Genomic DNA, 12,705 nt, shown 5'->3' with positions numbered 1-12,705 from the left:
TGTCCAAAACGAGGAAAGTGGGTCATGTTGCCTTGTGTTAGTGCTGCAACCGAGCTGGAGCCGTTATCCCCTGCAAAAAACCCAACCTCACGTGCTACTGTTGTTGCATTGAGGTGCATATCTGGATGCTTGACTGCTAGTAGCACTGACATCATGTGTGTTTTTCAAAAAGCTGCCGTGCTGTCTAGCACCCACATCATCATCACCATCATCATCATCACCATCATCCTCACCATCATCCTCACCATCATCACTATTACATCAAGATCAACTAAATCACCATCCTCACCAAATTCCCAATGAGTCAATTGTAACAGTTTTGTGGTGTCTGCAGTGACAGTGACCCATTGTCTCTATCTATACCTGTGTCAGTACCCTGTGTTGTCTGACTGCTAAGCTTATGACCCCCTTTGTCGTACTGAGACTAAGGCCACTTTAGTGATGGCAGGTCATGTGGCCTCTTAATGCCAAAGTGCCTAGATGGGTACCTGCTCTACCCTTTTTCACAACTGTTCGACATAAGCAACATGTAGCTGCACTCTGATCATGTGAAAGTTTAAAAAAAAACACCACATCATAGCTCTTGCATTGAAAATATGGAGTATGGAGACATAACTGGTGGTTCTGTAAGTTATGATTGTGGTCATCAACATTGTGGTACTTGTGGTGTTGGGTCATCCAAACATGAACCACAACTGGTCAATGGTACTAGTGATTATTATGTCATATGCTGTAGAACTTGCATAAACTGTGTAACAGAGGCTGATAAGGAAGAAGGTAAAATCAATGTGCGTGCTATTGATGTTTGGTTATGTTTATTAAATTATTAATATATAGACATGTTACTGCGTGGATTTTTTAATATCACTTGCTTTTGATGCATTTTCACAATCTTTGGCAATGATCATAGTACTGTATCATCACTTGCATCTAAAGCATTATTACATTCATCACCTCCACTGCCTAAATCACAGTATTTCATAACATGAGCAACATCCTCATCAGAATGCTCATTCACAACAAGATTTATTTGAATGAATGCATCAGCATGAAGTCCACCCCCCTTTGCTCCTCAGAGTCAACAAGTCCTCGTGATTCCCTGTCTTCTTCATCTGGCTGTCTTAACAACTCTTCAGTCTTGTACTATTAATTCTAGAGCTTGCTCGGCATTCATGAATGTTTTTGAATGTGGCAAGAATAATGTGCCTTTTGCAGATGGCGAAAGGCACTTCAAATTCCCTTTCCCAGTTAAAAAAAATTTAAACTGGAGGTTCATTATCTTGGCAGGAGTTGGAGGGTATGGGATTCAGTTTCATTGTCCTTCAGATGATTCTTGCTGTGACTGTGAGTACTAGGAGGTGCACCAGCAGCAACACCTTTCACTAATGTAACTTTATTATAATAGCTGCCACCATCACCACCACCACAACGATGCCCAAAACTACGTCCACCTATTCTTGCCCCTGCACGTTTACTTTCCAAACGTTTATTAAAACCACTAATCCCCCCTCCTTTCCAGTCTCTCTCACTCCCACCTCCCCCCACCCGTTTCTCTCACTCCCGCTTCCTGCTCCCTGTCTCTCTCCCTCACCTCTCCTTCCGTCAGTCTCTCTCACTCACCTCTCCTCATGTCAGTCTCCCACTCCCCTTCTTTCAGTTTACAAGTCCATACCAGGGGGTAGGGGGTTCCATCCTGGCGCCCGACATCGGACGTTGTAACAGACGTCTGGGTCGGCCTGACCCCCCTCTTTCCTACCATCCTCCCCTATCCAATTCCCTCCTCTTGCGCTCCACCACTCTCCGCCTGCCTTCCCAACCTGTCCATAATATAGTACAATAGTAAAATAGACACAGACAGGATAGTAGAGTCCGGTGGGAAGGGGGGAGTGGGGGGGGGGGGGCGGGAGCATGGACACTGGTCAGTCTAGTCACATTAAATGCTACTATTAGTTTTTTTAGGTAAGCACTAGTACAGTACTGCAGCAGTGGCAGCCATCCAGTAAGCAACACACACCAAGCCAAACCCAAGAACACAATGGCTTAGACCTGAGGCAGCATCCCTATTTAGAATCCTCCCAAAACAATTTTCGCAAATGTCCAATGTTAGAGGGAGGGAAATGAATGTACCTTTTTGAGACTTATGCGTGAAACTGCGCGGCGGGAAGGAACTGGCCAACTTTTGGCGGAATGCGAATCTCTGTGAATAATTCTCCAATCTCTAATATTCAGTATCAAAATAAGAGGCACTGTGTTCATTTTCTATGGGTTGTAAACATAAAATGCTGATTTAGTTATTTGTAATAAATAAAAATGAATGCTGCCATAATAGAAAGTAGCTCCTAGCATAATGTAGGTGTGTCTCCCATATGTAGCATGGCTCCTTAGGGAAGCTAAGAACAAAGAGAAATTATACCTATGCCAATTACAATTTTAGTTTGTACAAATCATTCATTCAAGCTACCTCTGCTGTTGTGGACAATGTAAAAGAAAAAATATAAACGGTATACTCCATTATTCTGTATTTTTCATATTTGATCACATTTCAGAGTATTGTGTCCCAGGCCAGAAGGGGTTAAGACTAGTTACAATACCAAGTCCTTTATTCAAAATTATGACATCCTTTATCTTTGTAGACAACCAACTAATTTGATTTGGTTTCATACAGTGTTTATGAAAGTCATTCATCTGAAAAACAATGTGTGCGCTCAAGTCTAAAATTAACAGATTGAGCCACCATAACCTCGCTGTTTCATTAAATGTTTGCCTATCCGCATTAGTAACCCTTTTGTTTGTTTGCTATTTTTATGTTGCGTTTCATGTTCTAGCTAGTGATGAGACGGTGCCACCTTTTAAATGTTACGCAATCCCCATTTCTCGGAATAAAAGCCTAGAGTATTTCAATGTTTGAAATCGGGCAATAGCTATGAAATTACAAATATACAAACACACATGGTGGTAGGGACGGGTTCTGTTGATCTGTATCAGATAGCTCTCTAGAGGGAAAAAAAATTCCCAGGCACAAAAGGAAGCAAAATTAGTTATTTTATGCTGCAGTCTGTGATGTCTAATACAGCCTGGAGTCTGGCTGAATTCAAATTAATTCAGATTAATCATTTTAGAATCTAATTGTCCATTACACCGTGCACTCTGTGTTGACTTCTTAGCAGCAACTAAAATAAGCCTAAGGAAATACATACATTTACCCTCGAATCAAAAATCAAAGAGCTTTTATCCAAGTCATTTACCTTGCAACACGATAATGTACATAAAACATGATTACTGTACTTGAAGAGAAGAACAATACGGAGCAAAAAATGTCAATAAACTAATTCATTGCGAACCTTTTATTTTTGTTTGACTTCACCCCATTAGTGTCGGGCATATGGGGCATTGAATGATTTAAGATAAGTAAAGCACCAAGCTGGGCAGGTAAAGCCTGCAGATAAAAATATACTGAAAGAGTTCCCAAACCTCTTATCTAGTGCTTTCATGTCACATATATAATCTACACCCAGCAGAAATGTTCTTTTACGTCTGCTTATTTCATACATAATTAATGGCTTAAACATCTGCACTGTTTGGTAGACTATTCGTATATAGAATAGAATGTTAGATAATTGTATTATTAGATTTGTAGTGCTTGGAGCACACAAAGAACATGTGTACAGATGTACACAAAGATCTGTAAATGTAAATGTAGTGCTTGGAGCACATAAAGCATACTTTTGTATGAATATTTGTATTGCAGGATATTACATATAAATATGTGTGTTGGTCCAAGTGCAGAGTAAATGAGTTTTTATTTGAACTAACCATTGATATCATAAGACAAGCTTTCGAGAGTTCTCTCTCTTCCACAGGTCAGCGTAAACGGAGGAAGAGAGAACTCTCTAAAGTTTTTCTTATAATATCAATGGTTAGTCCAAATAAATAAATGAAGTATTGCAGGATAAGAAGACACAAAGGTTTAAGAATGCACAGATCTGGATTTCAACATTACTAGATTAATGGAAATGCCAAAGTGCAATACATGGTATAATAAGATGAGCTGATACAACTTAAGAATCACATCTCTAATACCATTAAGCAAAACAAAATGTTTTCAGCAATTAGATGTCCAGTTACAGATGTAGCAGAGCTGATTTTAAACTCTGTTTCACGGTTCTTACAGTGGCGGTCGCCTTTATTCTCCTGCGGCCGCCACCGCAATGTGCGGGCAGACGACGGGCAGACGCGGCTGTTTTTTTTTTTTTTTCGAAGCGTGCCGCGCGTCACTGGGGCGCCTGTCACGCGGTCATGCGGTCACGCGTGCTGCGTGCCAGGGTTCCGCCGGCATCCCCGCCCGTTGGATGGGGTAAGGGGGTTACGCATCAGGAGAGCATCGGGAAGGGTGGTATGCATCAGGAGATCGGCGTTGTGCCAGGGGGTCGCGAGGCGAGGGGAAGGGGGAGGGGAAGATGCGGGGAAGATGCCGCAGGCGCACGGCCAAGTTCGACACCAGCCGGAAAAAGCCACGGGTAACAACGGGCATTTGTAAGAATAAAGCTGGATGCAGCAGTATCAATGTATCTCGTTTTCAGCACAATATACCGTGCCAGAACTTCCCTACTGCATTAAAATCATGTTGTTTTTTCTTAAACTTGCCGCAAAAGGTATACAATTTAAATAAATTATTCCGTTAGGCAATAGGGACTCAGTACACTATCTGCATAGCCGCAAGTGCTTACAGATTCTCTATTCAGAATGATAGTTTACAGAGTTAGTGTACAGAAGTAGGAAAAACGTAGAATATTAAACAATATCCCATCACAATACTACCAGCAATGGCGATTGGTACATCGGTAGCATATGTTAATTCTGTAAACTACAATTCTCAACATAGTATGTTAGCTCAGTCAATGATAGGCAAATTGCATATGGAGCGCTGATTCTCAAATTTACGTAAATTACATCACTTTTAGAAAATGAAAAAAAGTAGTTTTTTTTTTTACGGGACGAATTGGTGTTTCAGTAACCACATTACTGCATGACACATTATACACACCACAGTCATGGAACACGTCCCTCGTTTCTTGCATAGTCACTCCAACGCGTTTCGTGACGCAAAGTCACGTGTTGGAGTTTACAAACAAGTGGTGTCCTGGTATATATCAGACCCCTTGTCGAGTTCTTTTGGACCTTCTTTGGTCGTTTTTAAATAATAGACGCTTCCGTTTGTTTACCGTTGCACCGGGTGGAACCAGTGTGAGCAAGCCGCCTCCCATATACCACCTTCTCTGCGAGCTGCGGGAGCTGTTGACGTTTCATACGCTGTGTTCGGATCAGTGGCGTGAAGGATTTCCCGTCCCTCTTTCCTTGCGAGACCGCGCTCTGACGGACCACCAAGTGGTCGGGAGAGGAGACGAACAGCAACACAAGCGTGAGATCAACCTTACCTGATGGTTCAGTGTTCGGCTGGTGACCAGGTGATCTGATGTGGAGACGAGCGGTGCTTGAAAGATCCTGTCCCAAGGAGGGAAACCCCTGATGACCTTGTGCAGCAGCCGTGGGAACGTCTGTCCTATATTGGTTAATATACCTACCTGCTCATTTTATCTTTCATTCTGTACGTGCATATATTACCTTACATATACATTTTTATTTTTTATTTACTACACTATGGGGGTCTTGCGCTTTCTTTTCTTGTGTTTTTCTATCTATCGGGTGCATCATTGACTCCAGCATATCCAGTACAGCAGCAGACCCTCCATCCACAAGAGAAGTTTTTTTATTACTTCCTTGGCACATATTTTTTTTGTATTTTGGGTGTTTAAATATTTTCTTTACACACTTTTAAGTATTTGCTACACTTTCAATATATCACAGCTTTTCTGCGGTTCTTATTTTGATATGTGTGTTTATATACACTTTTATTAGTTTTTAATATTATTATATCTTATCACTTTTTTGATGCGCTTGGACGTATTTGCTCTATATTGTCTAATACATCATTATGAAATTATTATATTAATTTTAAAAAGTACGGTAGAGATAGAGAAAAGAAGTGCACTCCAAATATATTAGTATATTTACAGTATATTACTGCTCAGTGGAATATAAAACTTCTCTTTTAATCCTCATTAATTTAATGAATGGCCCAGCGTAGAGGATTGAGCTCAGTCATCTAAACTAAAGTTAAAATCTATGTACAGCTTTATTAACAAAGTGAAAAAAAAACCCACACCGTTCTAAAATGAAAACAGTTGGTCTGTATTATATTGTACGGATAATTTGTCAGTTATTTTGCATACTCATTGTACCCTGGTTTAAATAAATATGTTGGAGAATGTTTGTCTCTGTATTTCTCTTTTAATAATTCAAAATAGGTACATATGTTGAAATATTAATAGAGAAATACAGAGAAACAATCGGCAAAAGATTATTTACAATAATTAACCACACTAATATATTTGGTGTGCGCCGCTTGTAAAGAGAATTGCTTTTCTCTATCTCTACCCTCCCTTTTGAATGTATTAAATCCTTAGGTAGCACACAATTAAAGAGTATTTACTCCCACACTAGGCAATAACATTCCGTTTGCGCGCGGTAAGCTTCACCTGTGTTCTGATTTATATTGTAACTTTGTCACATATCATTTGTAATATAAGCTGCTATGATGAAAAATATAATTTGCCTTTTTAACTAGAAAGTAGGAATTAGAATGTAGCTCCGGGGACTCCCTTGGCGCCCGAGAAATTTACCTTTTTTATGTGCCAGTAAAATTAAACATGGCCGCCGGGCATGCCCAATAAGAAATGGTGATGCCGTGCTCTGATAACGTTGCAGCTTCCTATTGACCTGCTAGAGTGAGGCGGGGACAGCAATTATTCGCTTCCAAAAGGCACATTAAAAGGTAAATATGTCGGGAACTGTGGGGTCCATGCGGTAAGAATAGTGCCGTTCAGCTCCGGAGGAGTACAAGTAAATTCCTGTCCAATTTGAACCATGCAAACATCCTAGGTTTGGCTGCTTTAAATTCTTTGGAAATTAATTACAAATTGTATTTTGTGGGGGTCTGTGAATTGAGAAGCGTTTGTCAATCAAAGGTTTTATTTACCCACATCTCAGTCTGCTCTCATCAAAGAGCCAATAAAGATGAGGGGAAGGGGAAATAGGGATGTTTGCCTGGACAAGCACTTGCTGAACCTCGCACAAAAGGGACCAGTCAGAGGAAATCAAATTCCTCCCTAATCTCGGCACATCACCATGTTTACAAACTAACACAAACAAAATTCTGTATTTTTAAATACTTATAGGTGTTAGATTTGGGTAAAACAGGCACCAATCTCCAAGATGTAATAACTTAAACATGTCACTGACATTAATTCACTTTGGCACTAGGAAAGATTACCGCTTTAGGTCTTACTGTCCATAATAATTAAGGGAAAGCACATTTGTCATAAAAATGATGAACACGTTGTGCCAATAAACATTATAATAGCTTTCTAAATGGAAGAAAAAAAAATCGAGCAACTTTGCCATAGAAAAAGATGAATAGCTCGTAAAAACCTTGTATAAGCTGTGACTGCAGAAAATGATGGGTGCGGGTGATGTGTGATTATAGACCTTCATTTACAGAGTGAAAAAAAGAAATGTGATGAGAGCGCTAATGCTTGAAAATATTTAGTTAACTTGATACTAAAAGTGATTACAAAAACTTTAAATATAAAAAGACTAGACTGCTTGGTGGCTAGGATCAATACAGATCACTAACAAAATACACAAATCAACACAATGTACCGGCGCCTAGATGAATAACCCATACAACCTTAAGGTGATCACTGACTAATTGGTGATAAAGTCCTTAGTGTCCATACAATATCCAGATGGATCTTGATAGAAGTCTCATAGCATGTGGGGATAAACAAAAAGAAAATTCATAGTGCAACACTGACACAAAACACATAGACAAAAACACTGACTACAAACAACACACAAACCAACATGAAACACAGAATAGCTGAAAAATGAACTGGTGCTATTTAATAAAAATTATAACAGACAAAACCAATGTCTTAAAAAGAACACAAGCTGAGGGGATCCTGTCCGGAATATGTAAAATTGGAATTCAACTCACGACAATGTGATAATAAACCGGCGTGATATGCAGCTCAGTCCCTCCCTTGGTATAAAATCCGAAGGGGGACTCCACGAGGTACTTGCAATGATCCTGCCCCTGACGAAGTGACTAGCGTCACGAAACGCGTAGGGTGTTTTTTGCAACACTAGTGTGGACCTTCTGCAGATTTTTATCCCTCCAACGAGCATCTGTGGAGCTTTGAGAGGTCTCTGGCTAAGTGCCGTGCTTACAGTGCTATACTGGGACTTCCGCCGACGGTGCATGCTCCAGCCACGTCATCTGAATGCGACGAGACCAGCGGGCCTGAGACCGAAGCATCAGTGAATGTGACAGCGGCGTCCGGGGCTTGGAAGTACCTCGTGGAGTCCCCCTTCGGGATCTTATACCAAGGGAGGGACTGAGCTGCATATCACGCCGGTTTATTATCACATTGTCGTGAGTTGGATTCCAATTTTACAGATTCCGGACAGGATCCCCTCAGCTTGTGTTCTTTTTAAGACATTGGTTTTGTCTGTTATAATTTTTATTAAATAGCACCAGTTCATTTTTCAGCTATTCTGTGTTTCATGTTGGTTTGTGTGTTGTTTGTAGTCAGTGTTTTTGTCTATTTGTTTTGTGTCAGTGTTGCACTATGAACTTTCTTTTTGTTTATCCCCACATGCTATGAGACTTCTATCAAGATCCATCTGGATATTGTATGGACACTAAGGACTTTATCACCAATTGGTCAGTGATCACCTTAGGGTTGTATGGGTCATTCATCTAGGCGCCGGTACATTGTGTTGTTTTGTGCATTTACAGAGGGCACTGAGCTGCTACAAGTGGTTCAAAACAAACATAATAAATACTTTATATCCTCCTGATTAAAAAAAAATATTGAATACAAATAAATACTGTAAATGCAATTGTGTTTTAAATAAACTGCTGAACATAAATGAATTAGCACAATTATACATGCATTAATTATAGGGTGACCAGATTTACAAAACTAAACACATTAAAAAAATATTTACAATACAAATGACATCACCAACTGTGCCCCTCCCTTTTCTGCCTCCCTTACACACACTCACTCACACAAACTTTCTCCCCCCATTCCTCCATTCTTTCTCTCTCCCCTCCTTCCCTCCATTCTCTTTCCCTCCATCTCTTTCCCCCTTCCCTCCATTCTCTCTCCCCCGTCCCGCCTTTCTCTCTCCCCCTTTCCTCCTTTCTCTCTCCCCCTTCCCTCCTTTCTCTCTCCCCCCTTTTCATTCTGTTTGTCTTGCTCTCCCCCCATCCTGTGTCTGTCTCTCCCCCCATTCTGTGTCTATCGCTCTCTCACCATTCTCTGAGTCTGTCTCTCCCCCCATTCTGTGCCTGTCGCTCTTTCCCCATTCTCTATCTGTCTCACTCTGTCCCCATTCTCTGTGACTCTCACTCTCACCCCATTCTGTCTGTCACTCTCCATTCTGTGTCTGTTTCTCTCTCTTCCCATTCTCTGTGTCTCTCTCTCAGCATTCTGTGTCTGTCACACTCTCCATTCTGTGTGTCTGTCTCTCTCTCCCCCCATTCTGGACCTTACCTGTCACTGTGGAGCAGGGAGGGTTGGGTGGGGAAGCCATCTTGCACCCTGGCTGTAGACACTGGAATATCTCACTGACCTCACTTCTGGGTCTTACTGCTGGGGCTTCTCTGAAGCTAGCCCCGCTCCCACCCTCTGAAGCTAATTCCGCCCCCACCCTCTGAAGCTAATCCCGCCCCCACCCTCTGAAGCTAATCCTGCCCCCACCCTCTGAAGCTAATCCCGCCCCCACCCTCTGGAGCTGCAGCCAGACCCGGCCTTCACTCTCCTCCTGATCTCCCTCCCTACCTGCATTTTCTCCTCTCCTCCTCCCTGCCAGCATCTTCCGCTCTCCTCCTAGCCGGCATCCTCTGCTCTTCTGCTCCTCTCCACCCTGCAGGCATCCTCCGCTCTCCTCCTGCTCTAATCCCTGCCTGCATTCTCAGCTCTCCTCCTGCTCTCCTCCCCGCCGGCATCCTCCGCTCTCCTCCCAGCTGGCATCCTCCACTCTTCTGCTCCTCTCCAACATGCAGGCATCCTCCGCTCTCCTCCCCGCCGGCATCCTCTGCTCCCCTCCTGCTCTCCTCCCAGCCGGCATCCTCTACTCCCCTCCTGCTCTCCTCCCAGCCGGCATCCTCCGCTCTCCTCCCCACAGGCATCCTCTGCTCTCCTCCTGCTCTAATCCCTGCCTGCATTCTCAGCTCCCCTCCTGCTCTCCTCCCAGCCGGCATCCTCTGCTCCCCTCCTGCTCTCCTCCCAGCCGGCATCCTCCGCTCTCCTCCCCACAGGCATCCTCTGCTCTCCTCCTGCTCTAATCCCTGCCTGCATTCTCAGCTCCCCTCCTGCTCTCCTCCCAGCCGGCATCCTCCGCTCCCCTCCTGCTCTCCTCCCAGCCGGCATCCTCCGCTCTCCTCCTGCTCTCCTCCCCACAGGCATACTCTGCTCTCCTCCTGCTCTAATCCCTGCCTGCATTCTCAGCTCTCCTCCTGCTCTCCTCCCCGCCGGCATCCTCCGCTCTCCTCCTGCTCTCCTCCCCACCGGCATCCTCCTCTCCCATCCTGCTCTCCTCCCCACCGGTATCCTCCTCTCCCCTCCTGCCAGCAGGCATCCTCCGCTCTCCTCCACGCCGGCATCCTCCACTCTGTTGTCCCCCTCGCTCTTGCTGACTTTCAAAAACGGGATATTTTAAAGAATGTCAGGGCACCGTGACAGACCTTAAAAAATCGGACGTCTGGTCACCCTAATTAATTAGTCACATTAATGGATCCATCACATTGTTAATCTAATATTATTGCATGAATAATTTAATGAAGGATTAAGGTAACATGAAACTCTGACTTAAATAATTCAGAGTAAAGTACATTATTTTAAATGAAAGGCCTTATAAACCTAATACCTACAATAAAAAAAACTGCCAAACTGTTTATATAACTTTTTGAAAGGGTGTGGACAGTGGAGTCCCAATTACTGTACTGTAGCTCTAATTTTGGAATTTCTTAGTCTGGTGTCATTATCACCTAGAAATTCTCCCGTGCAGTAGATCCGCAGTTCTGGTAATTGCAATGTGATCTGATTCATCGTAGACACAATAGCATTCCCAATCTGCCAAAATGTCAGATGAGTCAACTAAAGTGTAGGACGTAGGAAACAGGAAACAAGCACCACTATATTGCTGGGCGAGATAGTAGCAATAACCTTAATGCACTTTTCTTACATGCCCAACTCTGTCGAATTTAAAAAAATGCGGCCCTTGGTGCCACCCTCCTCCTCCAGTACCGCGCCGTCCCGTTGCCATGGCAATGTGACATCACGTGACATCACAAGCGCCGATTGCGCATGCGCACAAGCCACCCCCAAATTCTGCCACCCCAAAATGTTGCTGCCTTAGGCCTCGGACATAGTGCACTGAGCGTCGCTGAGCAGTGCTCTCGCTTGCTGACGCTCGCGCTACCAGGAGCTTTTTGCTGTCCTGACAGAGGAGACAGCAAGCGCGCTTGGGAGGCGGGTATCACTGTGTGTGTGTGTGTGTGTGTCACTTGGTAGCTGTCAGTGTGTGTGTGTGTCACTTTGAAGTGTTCTGTGTGTTTGTGTGTCACTGGGGAACGTGTGTGTGTGTGTATGTGTGTGTGTGTGTGTGTGTGTGTGTGTGTGTGTGTGTGTGTGTGTGTGTGTGTGTGTGTGTGTGTGTGTATTATATAATATTTTAAAAATTAAAAAAAAAAGACATGTGGTGAGAATAAATTATTTATTAACATTGTGCAACTTTGATAAATATATTCACGCACGCACGCAAACACACACATACACATACACACACACATGCATACACACATTATCTTATATACTATATAATTGAAAGCACTGTATGCCTGTCTGGATGTCTGGAAGTCCGGTGTCCCTAGGGGAAATCTCATTGGTCCCTTGGCCCGCCCCCGCACACCTCTCATTGGCCTGAGGCGGAGTGACGGGCCAAAGGACACACAGGGACACACACACACACACACAATCCCCTCCCGGTGCCCCTCACTCTCCCTCGTCAGCTGGACCACACCTCAACTTCCAAACCCCCCCCCCGACCCTCCCTCTCCCTGTGCCCGAACTTACCGGAGTCCCGTTGTCCGGTTGGGCCTGCGCGCTTGATGCCGGCACGGGGGGGGGGGGGGAGGGGGTTCGATCACCGTGCGCTTATGATGCTTGGGAGCCGTTGGTGCGGCCGCTTGATCCCCTCCCGCTCGATAGATGGGGGGCGCGCGTTGCCCGCGCAGTCCCGTCTCCATTACAGCAGATGGTCGGTGTGCTCGGCCGGGAACGCGTGTCTCCCGCCTGTCTCCCGCGCGGCGGTGCTGCCTTCTCCCCCAGTGGTCCGGCTACTGTTGGCTGCCGGTTGGGGTGGGGGCTCCAGCCGTAATCGGGGGCCGGGTGCGCAGGTTCCCCGCGCGGTGTAGCCTCCAGCACAGCAGGAGGGCTGTGGTGGTGTGTTTGGGGTGGGTGACGCCGGGGGAGAGTAAGCTCGCGCTGGGGCGGCCGCGTGTCTCCTACGCGG

The 12,705-nt window shown here is 44.4% G+C and overlaps 1 protein-coding gene and 1 long non-coding RNA gene across 3 annotated transcripts in view; one reads left to right on the top strand and one right to left on the bottom strand.

Annotated features, from left to right (window-relative positions):
* The window catches only part of MTUS2 (microtubule associated scaffold protein 2), a 666,577-nt gene that overhangs the window by 67,025 nt on the left and 586,847 nt on the right, over positions 1-12,705 (top strand). The gene's annotated exons all lie outside the window — the stretch shown is intronic.
* The window catches only part of LOC142491152 (uncharacterized), a 47,125-nt gene that overhangs the window by 17,898 nt on the left and 16,522 nt on the right, over positions 1-12,705 (bottom strand). The window contains exon 3 of the long non-coding RNA XR_012800312.1: positions 2,128-2,259. This is a non-coding gene — a long non-coding RNA (uncharacterized LOC142491152). The remainder of the gene's footprint in view (positions 1-2,127; positions 2,260-12,705) is intronic.

The sequence above is a fragment of the Ascaphus truei genome, chromosome 3 (assembly GCF_040206685.1).
Source record: "Ascaphus truei isolate aAscTru1 chromosome 3, aAscTru1.hap1, whole genome shotgun sequence".
Lineage (NCBI taxonomy): Eukaryota > Metazoa > Chordata > Amphibia > Anura > Ascaphidae > Ascaphus > Ascaphus truei.
Note: the sequence above shows the minus strand (reverse complement) of the source record. Positions and strands in the feature narration are given on the sequence as shown.